Source organism: Salvia hispanica, chromosome 3 (assembly GCF_029641045.1).
Source record: "Salvia hispanica isolate PSC_SH4W2 chromosome 3, Shi_PSC_v1, whole genome shotgun sequence".
Lineage (NCBI taxonomy): Eukaryota > Viridiplantae > Streptophyta > Magnoliopsida > Lamiales > Lamiaceae > Salvia > Salvia hispanica.
In genome coordinates this window covers 65,394,236-65,407,635 of record NC_142694.1, presented here as the reverse complement: position 1 = coordinate 65,407,635, position 13,400 = coordinate 65,394,236, and the positions used below count along the sequence as shown (strand labels likewise).

At 38.5% G+C, this 13,400-nt stretch overlaps 1 long non-coding RNA gene across 1 annotated transcript; it reads right to left on the bottom strand.

Annotated features, from left to right (window-relative positions):
• Window positions 1-2,594: 2,594 nt before the first annotated feature.
• Window positions 2,595-4,190, bottom strand: LOC125216098 (uncharacterized). Its single transcript, XR_007175355.2, has 2 exons — window positions 3,080-4,190; window positions 2,595-2,945 (listed from the first exon to the last, which is right to left on the bottom strand). It is a non-coding gene; the product is annotated as an uncharacterized LOC125216098 (long non-coding RNA).
• Between the last annotated feature and the right edge of the window lie 9,210 nt (window positions 4,191-13,400).

Genomic DNA, 13,400 nt, shown 5'->3' with positions numbered 1-13,400 from the left:
GAAGAGCTACAGGTTGTGTTGCATAGAGCCAAATAAGCAGAAAATCATAATCAGCCGAGATGTTCAGTTTGAAGAGAATAGGACGTCTTTTCTTGAGGCTGGTTCCAAACAGAAGGAAAAGGAATCAGAGAAGCTGGTTCATGTCGAGGTGGAGAGTGGAGTCAGAGAAGAAGACTCTGCAGAAATTGCAGCACCACCTAAGGATGAAGATGTTGGAGCAGAAGTAGAAAATGTTCCGGGGCAAGAAAATTCAGATTCAGGAAATGATTTGAGGGATTATGTGCTAGCCAGGGATAGGGTCAGAAGAAATGTTAGGCCCTCATCAAGGTATAGTGATGTTGAGTATGTCTTGTATGCTCTGTGTATTGCAGAGAAAATTGAATATTCAGAGCCCTCAAACTTCAAGGAAGCTATGGCCTCAAATTAAAGTAAGCAATGGATGAAGGCCATGATGGAGGAGATAGAGTCCTTAATGAAGAACAGAACCTGGATACTAGTAGAAAGGCCAACTACTCAGAGGCCAGTTAGCTGTAAGTGGGTGTACAAGAAGAAGGTGGAGGCTGGGAATAAGATCAGATTCAAGGCTAGACTCGTGGCAAGGGGCTTCACACAGGAAGAAGGCATTGATTACAACGAGGTTTTCTCACCTGTGGTAAAGCATGCCTCAATTAGAATTCTGCTTGCAGTGGCTGCTCAAAACAATTGGGAGTTAGAACAACTTGAAGTGAAGACAACATTCTTACATGGAGAACTAGATGAGACTATATATATGGATCAGTCAGAGGGTTTTCTAGTGCATGGAAGTGAAAGTAAGGTGTGTTTGTTGAAGAAAAGTCTGTATGGTTGGAAGCAGGCTAGTATGCAATGGCACATAAAATTTGATGAGCATATGGAGAAGATAGGCTTCCAAAAATCTGAGTATGACAGTTGTGTATACTTTAGAGGAGGAGATGGAACAGCAATGACTTATCTACTGCTATATGTTGATAATATCCTCATTTCTGGACCTGACATGAAAGAGTTTGCAGAGAGTAAAGAAGCAGCTGGCAGAGGGTTTTGAAATAAAGGATCTGGGCAAGGCTCAGAGGATATTGGGGATGGATATAGTAAGACAGAGGAAAGGGGACTCTGTGGTTATCTCAAGAAAACTATATCAGCAAGGTTATAAAGAAGTTTCAGGTAGAGAATAGCAAAAGTGTGTCCATTCCCATCTCACAGCAGATGAAATTGTGCAAGGATCAATGTCCAAGAAATGAGGCCGAGGTTAAAGAGATGAGCCGAATTATTTATGCTAATATTTTGGGGAGTGTAATGTACACCATGGTCTGCACCAGGCCAGATATTGCCCATGCAATCAGTGTAAAAATTAGGTACATGGGATGTCCAGGGAAGCAGCATTGGTTGGCTCTAAAGGGGGATTTTAAAATACTTAAAGGGGCATGGTGATCTGAGATTTTGATCAAGGCAAGAGAGAAGTCAATGAGGATGCTTTAGTTGGTTTTTGTGACTCAGACTATGCGGAAAATCTTGACGACCGAAGGTCACAATTTGGCTATGTGTTTACTTTGTTTGGCGCAGCAATAAGTTGGAAGTCAGGGCTACAATCCGTAGTAGCTTTGTCAACTACCAAAGCTGAGTATATGGCACTCACTGAAGCTGTGAAAGAGAGCTTTTGGCTCAAGGGAATCATTGGAGATTTTGGCCTGTAGCAAGGAAGTGTTGCTTTAAAGTGTGATAGTAGCAGTGCGATATGTTTGGCAAAACATCAGACATTCCATGAGCGAAGTAAACACATGGATGTGAGGCTGCATTTCATACGAGATGAAGTGGATAAAGGGAAGGTGAGGATAGAGAAAGTGAGTACTGATCACAATGCAGCAGATACACTCACAAAGGCACTACCAACATCCAAGTTCGGATATTGCTTAGATTTGGTGAGTCTTGTTCGAAAGTTTTGAAGTAAGAGTAAATTTGGTGAAGTGACTGGGAGCTGGTCTGATCAACCAGGTGGAGGATTTGCTAGGTTTTTGGCTGAGCAAACACAGCTCAAAGCCGAGCCTTGAGTATATGACCGTTGGAGTAGCTGAAGATATTTCAAGATTGAGTGAAGTAGGCATTGGCGGTTAGTAACTAACTCGGAGAAGGAAGTTATCTTGTTATGGATCAGTTAGCTATGTTCAACATGCATATAAGGTGCTCGAGAAAACGCAAACACAGAGTGATTAGAGATGAGAAGGAGTTGTTCAACCGTGTAAAACAGAGAGCTTTGAATCGAGTTTTTTCATAGTCTTTGTTCTTGGAGAGTTGAGTGAATCATCTAGTAATCGAGAGTGAGTGTGAGTGCTTGTAATCTTTTTCATTTGAGATCAGATCAGTAAAGGAGCCACATAATTTCACCCGTAGATGTAAGCGTGAGCCAAACCACGTTAGACATTATGTTCTTGTTCTTCTTCTTGAGTTCTCGATCTTGTGCTTTCTTAGTTGTGTTATCAGCATATTCTAATTCTACCAAACCACCAAGTGATCTAAATCCAAGTACTGAGTAAATTAGGAGGCACGGGAGCAAACAAAATTTATAAAAAACATGAGACGTATTGATGCACTTAAAGATTATTTTATTTGATTAAATTGTAAACATTTACATACACATCGGCTAATTATGTCAAGGGCATCATTCGTTTATTATAGCAAAAAATTAAAAGTAGTCGAACAATTATATAAATGACCCAAAACTTATAAGTCCAAGTCTAATCTTCTCCAACAATTTTTCAATTTCACAGAATTAGCAGTGGCGCTGGCAGATTCCCCGGAGACTAGACGGTTGAAGTGCAGGGCTTAATCTGGAGCGGAGATCAGTCGGAGATCGAGGTATAAGGCGAGGTCAGGGTCCGGTGTAGGCCAAGCCCCCGCTGGCGTGGGGGGCTTGGCCCTACGTAGTTCTTTCGCTGAGAGAAAATGTAGAATAGAGGATAAAGTAAGAAAGAGATAGGGTGTTGGTTTTATGATATAAAAGAAAATGTCTCACTTTCAATAAGAAATACGCCTCACTTATAATGAGATAGAAGGAGTATTAATCTACCTTGAGAATTAAAGAAATAAATCCCAATCTCACGTTCAAAAAACCTAGCCTCTTGCTGGGAGACTTGTCTTGAATTTTCCTAAGAAATCGGTGCTATTCCGTCTGATAGGATCACATATCCTTTCACTTCTCTTTGGATAGCTCAACCACATTAATTTCATGCCTTTGCGAATGCGAGTGAACCACCCCAGAGCCTCGAGAGAACGAACTCATCATTTCACCGAAATTCCCTCCACTAAAGGGCAGCCGGAACATATCTCCTCGGATTCCAACTCAAATCAGCCCTCACGGAACCAAGGTTACCCGAACTGCTAAATTTCTATTCATTTATTGAATGGTCGCAAACTGGATGGCAAAAGGAATGCACCATCTCCACCATTGAATTGCAGAGAGACATTATCCCAATAGATAGGTTAGTTAAATTATTTCCACTAACTTTAACTCTGCAACCATATTAGGTGAGAAGTAGTTTAAGGAATTATCATTTGCGTTACAAGGCTGAACACTAGCATCTTTTTCCAGCAACATCCATAGCTAGAGAGAGAGATAAGAAACCATCAAGCAAGAGGACTAACCACACTCCTTCAAATATAACAAGAAAAATGCATCTCAAATTAGAGAAGTGTCCTATTAAGGTCAACAAATTCCAGGAATTCTCACAAAATTTAACCATATAGTATTCAGGAAATTATGATGAAACTCGACAAGCGAGCCCAACAAAAAACACCACAGTCAATTGAAGAGAAACAAACACCATATACAGCCAATCACAACAATGATAACTACTGTTCCCAATGCTATTTTTATCTGCAATTAAAGAACTAAAAACTCTATTAATGCATAGGAGCTAATTGAAACATTATAAATACTCAGTCAATAGAAGCAGAAACATCCAATTGAGCATTATAAATACACCCTCATTTACTCTTTTTAAGAAAAAACCCTATGGAAAAAGAAAAGGGGATCCTAGTAAATACATGGTGAAGAGGAACTATAAAGGGACAAAAGCAAAGAAAATATTCCATTTTGAAAACAATGAAGAGGAGAGAGAGAGAAAGAGAGAGGACATGAATTTTGGCCAAATTCAGAGTATTTTAAGAGAGTGAACTACATGTTTAGTCTTGTTTGTGGTTCCCAGAAGTCAGACCACACATCCCTAACAAAAAATATCTTCATTCACCCCTAACATTCACTCCCTCCGTCCACGAAAATTTGTCCCAATTTTTCATTTTCGTCCATCCCCCAAAATTTGTCCCATTTCACTTTTACCATTTTTTGTAGTGGACCACATATTCCACTAACTCATTCTTACTCACATTTTATTATAAAACTAATACTTTAAAAGTAGGATCCACAATCCACTACTTTTTCAACTCACTTTCCATTACATTTCTTAAAACCAGTGCCCGGTCAAACCGGGACGAATTTTCGTGGAGAGAGGGAGTACATGTTTAGTCCTTAGGTTTGTGGATCTCACACCACACATCCCTAACAAAAAAATATCGTCATTCACTCCTAACATTTACTCCATCCGTCTATGATTACTGATAAAAGGATCGAACATTTGGAGGAATTGTATATACTTCATTAGGTTAATGATATTAGGAATTTACAGGGCTAATATAGGCCAAGAATACACTCTACATGGTAAGAACCAATTATGCTAGAGAATATTTTATGTAAGGCAATACAATAAAATCACTAATAACCAAATCAAATTACTGATGTGGTGGATATTCTTCCAACAATTACAAGTCCACATTTGACATGACACGGGATTTAAGAAATGAGTAGAAAGTGGATGGAAAAAAAGTGAGTGGAAGTTGGGTCATACTTTAATATATTTTCGTTTTATAATAAAATATGAGTGAGATAAAGTTAGTGGAATGGTTGGTCCATTACCAAAAATAGTACTCCCTCCGTCCGCCATTAGGAGTCCCATTTATGGGCGGCGCGGGTTTTAAGAAATGTTAAGAAAAGTGGATGGAAAAAAGTTAGTGGAATAGGGGTCCCACTTGTATATATTAGTTTTAAATGAAATGTGAGTGAGATGAGTTAGTGGAAGGTGGGACCCTATTACCATTTATGGTAAAAGTGAACCGGGACTCCTATTCGCGGACGGACTGAAATGGAAAAACGGGACTCCTATTCACGGACAGAGGGAGTAAAAAGCAAATGAGACATTTATTAGTGGACAGACGAAATTGAAAAAATGAGACGTTTATTAGTGGATGAAGGGAGTAACTTAATCACGAGTTAGGTCCTTTTGGGTCTAAAACACCCCAACCCCTGAATGGCATTTTTGGCAATCACTATATTCATTGTTCCGGCTTTTAGTTCTATTTTCTTTTTCTTTTTTTTGATAAATACCTTAAGGTATCCACCGGCGGGCCCAGATACTATTTCTCGTGCTGATTTGTAGGCACCTCAATGGGTGGGACAGCTGGCCCAAGGATTTAAAGCTGCTCCCCTGACATTTGGTTAAGGATGGACGAGTCTCATGCCACTCGACCACACCCCTTAGATTTTTTTAGTAATTACCAAGGGTATTCACCGACGGACCCACTTCCCAGTGACTTGCTCTGACTTGCTCCCCTGACATTTGGTTAAGGATGGATGAGTCCCATGCCACTCGACCACACTCCTTGGATTTTTTTGGTAATTACCAAGGGTATCCACCGACGGGCTCATTGCCCAGTGACTATTTCCCGTGCTAATTTGTAGGCACCTCAATGGGTGGGATGGCCCAAGGATTTAAAACTGCTCAATACCCAAAGGCAGAGATCTATCCCCTGACCATTTGGTTAAGGATGAACGAATCTCATGCCGTTCAACCACACCCTTTGTTTAGATTTTTTAGTTCTATTTTCTTTTGCTTAGATACTTAAATGAATATTCTTACTCGATTGTCAATCCAAGTATTACTAATATATTCCTTTACTCTAATTTAAATTTATTGTGAAAGTTATACAACTTACTTTAATTAATAATACTTCTGAGAATAATTAAGTTTGTCAAATAATAAATCTCTATGCCAGAAGTTAGAACGGTAAATTTAAAAAAAAATTACTTTTTTTTATTTTATCAATTTTGGAATTCAGAATATACAGTCTTATTCATTTAAAATTTAAGAAGTATTTTATTATATATTATAAAATAAAAATGGTATTTGCATACTTGTATTTCTTTATTATTAAGTGTTGTAAAATGACCGATTAATAATTAAATATTGTAACTAGAATTATGAGATCATTAACTAAACTGCCCTTCAAGATCTGAAGCGTTTCGTTCCTAAAAATGGCCAAAAAATCTCATTCGTGATGATGTTATATGCTAGGGGTGTATGACATATTTTTTATCTATTATCTGTTTAGTTTCTTTTTGTATAATCTAATTTTTTTATTTTTTTATTTTTATTTTTATTTTTTAATTTATTTTATCTATTCTTTAAGATAGATTACAAATCTTTGGGATATGTTTTTTTTTTTATAATTTCAACTAGTTTCATAATCATATCATATCCAATTGCAATACTAATTAAAATAGAAAAGTTCTATAAACTAAAATAAAAATATTGCCCTATTTCTAGAATTGAACTATATATTTAGTCGTAAACTTTAATCATGACAAAGTATAAATACATTAATATCCGACAATTATCTGTGTTCACCTAGTTATTAAAACGCTTCGTCATATTGTCGATTATGTGAACAATAGAAAAATTTGTGTGGACAATCGGCAAAATTTATATTCATACGATGTTGTTTCCCTCCCCAACTACGAAAATACTAAATCTAATTTAAATCCTAATTAAATGTCATCGCTACGGTGAAACTAGACATGGCCAAACCAAACCGGACCGCCGGTTAACCGCCGGTTTCTAACCGGCGGTTCGGAACCGGAACCGGAACCGGACGACGGTTCCGGTTCGAAATCCGGTTACACGGTTTTTACGGTTCGGTTACGGTTCAAGAAATATGCAACCGGAACCGGCGGTTAACCGCCGGTTCGGAACCGCCGGTTAATCGGAAAAATAGCCGTTCGCCGATAGGTTTGTAGGGTTGCAGGGGGTAGGTCTGAAAAAGCACGGTTAACCGCCGGTTTGTGTCGGAAACCGGCGGTTTGTGTCAGAAAACCGGCGGTTCCTGACACAAAACCGCCGGTTCCCGCCGGTTCAGGCGTAGGGTCTAGGGTTCAGGCGTAGGGTCTGAAAAGGGGTCGGAAACGCCGGTTTGTGTCAGAAAACCGCCGGTTTCTGACCGAAAACCGGCGGTTTCCGACCGTTTCAAATTTTGAATTTCAATTTTTTTTTTTTTTTTTTTTTTTTTTTAATATCAGATTTTCCCCCCATTTTTATCTATAAATACCCCCTTCTTCATCACTTCTACTCACCCCATTCTTGTGTTAACAAGGATTTCTCTCTCAATCTCCAATTCTCTATTCTCTATCTCATTCTCTCAATTTGCTCTCTACTTGTTTACTTAAGTTGTTCATCACTTTTCATAATTTGCACTTCATATTAGTTACAACTTACAACTTGTTCAACTACATTACTATAAAAAAACATATGTCTTCTTCTCGTGGTGGTGGTGACCGTGATCGACGGGGCAAAGGAATTGCAGAAGATCAATCTACCCGTCCGAGAAAATCACGACGACCTACTCGTCGAGAAATTTTGGAGGAGGTTTCTCATGCTGAGGCTGTTCGCTTACAAGTAAGTTATAAAATATTTTGCATATTATTTTTTTTATACATAAAGTCATAACTTAATAAGTTTGAGTTCATGATTTTTCTATGTTCATCATCTTCTAAATTCTAATTCGTACATACTACGTATACTATTTGTAGATGGAAGAAGATCGTCGTGCAGCTGCAGCCATTGCACTATCCCAATTGGGTGGTCATGGCGCGGTTGGCGCCGAATCCGATGCTGATAATTACATCTCGGTCGATGATTACGATATTGATGATGTTAATGTTAATCTGAACGATGATAATGAGGACAGTGACGGTGGTGACCACGAAAATGAGGAAATGCCCCCCCCCCTTCACAAGACGGCCGCGGAGAAAAAACTAAATATAAATCTGATATATTTGTGAAACATTTCAAAAAGGTCCCAATAGTTTCTTCCGCTAATGAAGTGCCGGTATTTTTTATGGCATATTGTAACTACTGCACCAAAAAATACAAATTCAAGAAGTCCGGGGGATATGGCTCTCTCATCCGTCACATGCAGACGATTCATCCCGAACTATATGGGCATACCGCTAGCCAAACCCAACTCAACTTCCAAAGTGCGAGTGCCCATGGCTCCGCCTCCGGTTCGTCTCAAACAGGTACGCCGTCCTCCGCTCTTTTAAGATATGATCATAAGCATACTACTGACGTTATGGCTAAATTTGCTGCCATGCATCATCTTCCTTTTGGTATTTATGATAATCAAGATTATGAAGATTCGATGAAAGAGTGTTATAATTTGAACTCAAAAAGACTACCTAGAACTAGTATTCAACTATCTACCAAAAATCAATATACTGAAATGAAAAAAGATTTATCACGATATTTGAGTAACTTGGGACACAAAGTGAATATTTGCTCTGATGTATGGACTGACGCTTTCCAAAAGCATGCATACATGGGAATTACGGTTCACTTTATGGACAATAGTTGGTCTTTGAACAAACGTTTAATTGCTTTTAGAGATTTTCCTACACCACACACTGCAAATGCAATTGCTTTTTTAATTATTCAAGTTTTGAATGAATATCAATTATGCAATAAGGTGTTTTCTATTGCTTTTGATAATGCAACTGCTAATACTGCAAGTATTAGCGACTTGATTGATGCGTGCTCTCCGATTATCGATGGTAAGTATTTTCATCAAAGATGTGTATGTCATATTTTGAACTTATGTGTACAAGATGCGCTTTCTTCATGGCAAAAGCATGTTGATCCGATTAGAAATGCAGTTAGAGCGATCCATTTCAAGCTTGGCAAGGCTTGGAAAAAATATTGCCGTAACAGGAACATCAGGTATACAACCTTTATAATGGATGTGTCTACTAGATGGAACTCTACATATGATTGCCTCAATTCTACTTTGGAGCATAGAGATGCTTTGTGCGATTTTTTTAGAACTAATCCCTATGGTGATATAGTTCTTACGCCTAATTGTTGGGACCAAAGCATGAGTTTATGTCAATTGTTTAAAGCTTTCAAAAGTGCTACCGTTGAATTATCGGGTGTTTACTATTGCACATCTGTTCGTGTGTTAGAGCATTGCATGTATATAGATAGCACTTGGTTTTAAAACATGCATGAAAAATGCTAGATCTCGTGAGTTAATGTGTGTTTTATTTTATATGATTGAAAAATGGTTGAAGTATTTTAGTGAAATTCCAACTGTGTTTTTAATTGCTAAGTGCTTGGATCCGAAATGGAAATTAGCTGGCACAACTAAGATCTTAGATTTCTATTATCAAAATTTGCGTTCTATTGATCTTAGTCCACTTCAAAATTTGCCTTTTGATGATAATGAAACCTCGAGAGTTTTTGAACTAACCATTCCTGATAGATCACTTGTTCAAGCTCAATTTGAAAGTAGTTTGCGTATTCTCTTTGCCGACTATGAAGAAAAGTATAACCGTACCCACCAAATTCATCCACGTACACAACATGCTCCTCAACCGCAGCAATACGGCGGTTTTGGTTTTGCTTATGATGACCCCGATGCTCAATCACAATTAGCCGACTTATACGGCTACGGCACAAGCTCAAGTTCAAGGTCCACCTCAATGGGATCGGTAAGCGAGTTAGATTTTTTTTTGGAAGCACGCCACCATACTTTTAGTGATGCAGGTCCGACCCCGCCCAAATCGACGTCCTAGAGTGGTAGGGAACACACGAGAAAGATTATCCCATACTTGCGTCAATGGCTAAGGAGATCTTTGCAGTCCCGGCTTCCACTGTAGCCGTCGAGTCCGCTTTCAGTGTTAGAGCATGTGTCTTGGACGTGAGAAGAAGCAAACTCTCCGCGAGAAATATGGAAGCTGTGATGTTACTTGATGATTGGGGAAAAGCTGCAAGGAGAGCGCAAGAACCAGATTGGGATGCTCGTGAAGAGAGTGAGGAAACCTTCACCGACACCGAGGATGAAGGTGGAGAATGAAGGCCAACCGTCGTCAACCGCCAACCAACAAGGTAAGCAAGGTAAGAGAACTACGTGGACTTTGATTCCTCAATGCAATTGAGCATTAAGGATACGTAGGCACCTCAACTTAAATTTTAAATTTAAGTTGAGCTCAAGTCCTTTTCCTTTTATTTCTTTTTTTTTCTAATTGTTTCAACTTTACTTTTAATATGTTTTTTTTAAATTGTAATTTTGTATTTAAATTTTAAATTCAAGTGTATAGTTGTAGTATTGTTGTATTTTGTAACTTGTAATTGTAATATTGTATTGTAGAAATTTACATTCAAAGTTTCAAATCAATAAAATTGCAATTATTTATCGTTATCGATTCTCTTTGGATTTTACTATAGAATTGCAATAAAAGTTATAACTCTAAGATTTTTTTAAAAAAAAAAAAAAAAAAAATATCGAACCGGAACCGGCCCGGAACCGCCGGAACCGGTGAAAAACTGGCGGTTAGTAACCGGAACCGGAACCGGCGGTAACCGGTGGTTAAACCGGAACCGGATAACCGGTATCCGGGCCGGTTACGGTTCATGATTTTGACGAACCGGAACCGGCGGTTTTCGAACCGTAGCCACCACTAGGTGAAACCCTTCTAGTTGCCATTCTAGAACCAAATTGAAGCTTCAAATCATGTTGAAACCCACGATATAGAGTAGGAACAATCGAAATTGCGCCCGCGGGGGTAGCGCAGTTGGTTCCAGATGGAAGAGTTGCAAGAATGGGCAAGGATTGATTTCCACTATTGTTGTGTAGTTGCAATATCTCTCAGGCACAAGTGTGAGGCCTTGGGAGGTGGGCTTCTGGCAGTACAGTGGGTTAATGGCTCTTCCCCTTGATAGGCCTATCTGTAACCCTGATTGAACACTTCTTACAATATTGTCGAGCCAAGATGTGGGAGGCCCTTGGGGTTAGAGATGCCCAAGGTTAACGTACCGGCAGTTAAAACCGAAACTATAACTGCCGGTTACGGTTTCGAACCGAAACCGCGAGAAATATGCCGAACCGAAGACGTGAATTTTAGAACTGCGGTTCGGTTCAAGTTTCAAATTTTTCGAACCGAAACCGCGACCGAACTGCCAGTTCCGGACGATTCCGAACCACCGATTAACCGCGTTTCACGGTTCCATATCGCCAATGCAAAGATAAATTTAAACATAGTTAATCCTTATATTAAAACTATATTCCATTGTGGTAATAACTTTATAATACTATTTCCGATTTTATTAATTAACACAGTTTTTTACGTATAGAGTCTATGGAGTATGAATCATTATTTATAAATATTTATCAACATTGTTTAATAAAACTTAGAAGAATTGATTACTTTAAATAAAACATAATACTCTAATTAACATTGATTAGTGAACCGGTAGTCTTCAAAATTGATTACTTAGAGTCTTCAAAATTGATTGGTTGGCGGTGGGTGATGGCTGCACTATTCAAAATTGATTGCACAAAACACCATTTCTTTTATTTTTATTTATTTATTTATTTATTTATTTAAATGTTGATTTTAAATTCAAATTGGATCCCTTTCCCCCTTTTTTTCATCTATAAATACTCCCTTCTATCCTCACTTACACTCACCCCTCTATCCTCATTTACACTCACCCCATTCTTGTGTAAATTGTAAATTTGATATCATTTTCATCTCACTCGTCTTAATTAAAATTAAACTATCCATTTCTTTGTTCTAATTTATTTTATAACAAGGAAAAAAACCGTGAAACCGAACCTAAACTGCTACGAACCGTCCGAAACTGGCGGTTCGGAACCGAAACAGAAACTGAAACCGTCGGTTTTTGAATCGAAACAAAAAACCATGAAACAGTCTCACGGTTCGGTTCCGGTTCCATTTTTTCCAAAACCGGAATCGACGGTTTCAAACCGAAACCGCCGGTTCATGAACCGTGGGGCAGGTCTACTTGGGGTTGGGGTTTCAATCTTTTGAATATTTTTGCGATAATTTGCAAAATAATCGAAATTGATTAATACCATGCACCACACTTATATCTAGGGGTGTCGAAACGGGTACCCGCGGGTACCCGCACCCGATTTCAGCCGAAATTGTTGTCCCGATACCCGTCCCGCACTATGTCGGGTATTACCCGATACCCGACTCGGGTATCCCGCACCCGACACAACGGGTACCCGACCCGACCCGATTTTTATAAATTTTTTTTGTTGTTTTATTTATTTTTTGTTAGTATTTTGGTGCATCCTAAAAGCACATAAAAGTATCCATAATCATTAGTGATTAGATTATATGTATATGCTACTGTATTTGTGTAGCTACTGTATACATATCACATATCACATATCACATATCCTACTGTATTTGTGTAGCTATTGTATCAATATCACATATGCTACTATATGCTATATAAGATTGGTGTTTGTATGCTCTTTAATAGAGGAAAAAAAGACAACAAAAATTATATGTAGAAATCTGAGTGTGACCTGGATAATTTAAAAATTATATTAATATTAATGATTACAACATACTTAACTAAAATCGGGTAATTTTCGGGATTATCGGGTATCCCGAGCGGGTATCGGGTATACCGATACCCGCAAAACCAAAAATATGATTACCCAATCCCGACCCGTTTCCCGTTTCCGTCGGGTAGCGAGTACCCGATACCCGACGAGTATCGGGTCGGGTGTGCGGGTACCCAATACCCGCTACCCGTTTCGACACCCCTGCTTGTATCTTTCCCGAGAAAGCTTATGCAAATATGGAATTAGTAGAGTAACATTACAGTTAAGGGAAGCTATTACTGTAAATTTTAGCCGTTGGGGGCATGACGTTGCCCCCACCTTTTTTGGTAATAGTAGTGTTGTGTTAATAATTGGCTGGCCACTAATCCCTATATGGCTATATCCCATTAATATGGCACAATCCTCATAAAGAATTCGGTATTCAATTTTAGCAGCTAATTTACTCATTAATTATCTCCATACATTCACCCCTAACACGACGCTATTAATTAGAAATAATTAATACTTTATCACACGCAAATTAGTAACTCGTGCTTCCTACCTATATCAACATCAATTACTATCATAGTAGAGTACATATAATACTAGTACTCATTTAAATTAACAATATAGTACATCTCTGA